The sequence below is a fragment of the Cannabis sativa genome, chromosome 2 (genome assembly GCF_029168945.1).
Source record: "Cannabis sativa cultivar Pink pepper isolate KNU-18-1 chromosome 2, ASM2916894v1, whole genome shotgun sequence".
Classification (NCBI taxonomy): domain Eukaryota; kingdom Viridiplantae; phylum Streptophyta; class Magnoliopsida; order Rosales; family Cannabaceae; genus Cannabis; species Cannabis sativa.
Window position 1 is genome coordinate 15087357 of NC_083602.1, and position 2438 is coordinate 15089794.

The 2438-nt window shown below is 38.7% G+C and overlaps 1 non-coding gene across 1 annotated transcript; it reads left to right on the forward strand.

Annotated features, from left to right (window-relative positions):
• The first annotated feature begins 847 nt into the window (after window positions 1-847).
• LOC133035283 (small nucleolar RNA R71) lies at window positions 848-953 on the forward strand. Its single transcript, XR_009686559.1, has one exon. It is a non-coding gene; the product is annotated as a small nucleolar RNA R71 (small nucleolar RNA).
• The last annotated feature ends 1485 nt before the right edge of the window (window positions 954-2438 follow it).

The following is a 2438-nucleotide window of genomic DNA, read 5'->3' on the forward strand; positions in this document are numbered from 1 at the left end:
AAACTGCTTGTCGAGGTTGTTCTTGCGGAGTCTTTGAGGGTAAGGAATTTTAATATGGTGATCTATGCTGATCGGAGGTGAAGCTTCTTTCGGTGCAAGACCCTCAGTAGTGTTCTTTTCCTTTGGTGCCTGTGTCTGTGCCTGTTGATCCTGAACGCCATCTTCAACTGGTTGCTTGCCACTAGGTCCCTCATAACTCTTTCCACTCCTCAAGGAAATTGCTTTACATTGCTCTTTTCCTTTTGCCTCACTAGTGCTAGGTGAATTTTCTTGAGCTTGTTTTGCCACTTGAGTAGCCAATTGTTCCATCTGAGTTTCTAGAGTTTCAATAGAGGCTCTAGTCTCCATCATGAATTGGAGCAATAAATCAGCTTGGATATTGGAGCCTCCACTAGGACTTTGTTGTTGCAGCTGTTGTTGGTTTTGTTGGGGCTAATTTCTCTGCTGGTAGAACCCCTGTTGGTTGTGCCCATAATTATTATTTCGGGAATAGTTCCTAATGGCTTTTGCTTGATCCATTGGCAAATTATTCACATCTTCCTGGCACTCAGAAGAGTGATGAGGACCTCCACATAGCTCACAGACCACTTGAGCTCGTTTGGCTTGCACAACCATCAGTTTTGTTAGGGCATTTGTAATGGCATCCACCTCTAGCACACCAGCTACCTTCTTCGTTTGACTTCTTTCAGTTGGCCACTGCTGATTGTTTAGGGCCATCTCCTTCAACATATCATAAGCCTCATTCGCACTCTTCCTCATAAATGCTCCACCAGTTACAGCATCTATAAGAGTTCTAGTGTTACCTACCAGGCCATTATAGAAGTTGTGAACCAGCATCCACTTTTCAATACCATGATGAGGGCACTTTCTGATGAGATCCTTGAACCTCTCCCAAGACTCATGGAGAGATTCATTATCCTGCTGACAGAAGTTGTTGATTTCTCCTTGCAACTTGGCAGACTTTGCTAGAGGAAAGAAGTTTGACAGAAATTTTGTTGCCAAGTCATTCCATGTGGCTATGGAGTTTGGTGGCAAGGAGTTCAACCAACTCTTGGCTCGTTCTCTCAACGAGAATGGAAACAATCTCAGACGGATGGCATCATCACTAACTCCATTGACTTTGAAAGTCTCACATAGTTCCAAGAAGTTTGATAAATGCAGATTGGGATCTTCAGAAGGGAGTCTACCAAACTGGACTGAAGACTGCACCATTTGAAGTATGGCAGGCTTGATTTCAAAGTTGTTAGCATCCACTGCTGGTGGTCTGATGCATGACTGAACCCCCGTAAGAGTTGGGAGAATATAATCTCTCAAGCTGCGGCCATTAGCTTGATCTTCAACGGCTCCTCCATTATTACCGTTGTTGCCTCCATTATTCGCAGCATTAGCAGCCATGATTTCAGGTGTTTCAGCAGTTGCTGAAACTCTTTCTTGCCTCTTGTTCCTTCTGTTTCTCCTACAAGTCTTCTCGATTTCAGGATCAACAAGTAATATGACTCCTTGTCCTTGACGGCGCATACACCTAAAACTCTTGAAATAGATAAAAACAATCTTGCAAGAACAAATTAGCAATTAGCCAGAAAAAAAAATAAACCAAAGCAGAATTTAGTATAATTTTATGTAATATTAATCTTTATACAATTTCCCGGTAACGACGCCAAAAACTTGTTACGAAAATTATTAAATACTACGCAAGTGCACGCAATCAAGTAGTAAACTCACGCAAGTGAGGTCGAACCACAGGGAATTAGATTAATTACTACTAGATTATACTTATAATTCTATTTGGCAAATCAATAGTTTTTATGATTCGAAAAGAATGAAAGTAATTCAAGAAACTTAAATAACACAAGTGAAAAATTGATCAAGATGAGATAATAGGGAGGAGAATCCTGTTGTTTGTTTACCCAATTGTTAATGCCTAATTGCTATCCTTTTCTTGAAGTGAATGACAGATTATAAATTAACCTAACTCTTTTCAGATCTTTTAGGTTCTAAATCACATGTTCTCTAATTAATCTCTTAATTAAACTAACATGAAATAAGCATTAAGCAATAATCTACTTGTCACATAAATTATGTGAATACTCTCGTTTCACATCGAACATCGATTATCCAATTTTAGCATTCTTAATTCTCACTTTTCAAATTTTGAATTGAGATCATAGAACATACAGAAGGTGATCAAGCTTACACATGGAATTAAACACAAATATAGATAATTTCACAATCAAGAATGGAGGAATGGCAATTATTCATTAACTAGGCAAAAACATTAAACAACAATCATCATCCTCCCTAAATGGGAAATTTAGTTCATAATTTTATCCATGACCATTCCTATAACAATATTCAGCATAAAGAAATTAAAAAGGAATAGAGAAAGAAACTATTGGTGGAATGACTCCGGAGCTTCACTTTGATTTCCTCTGCTCTTC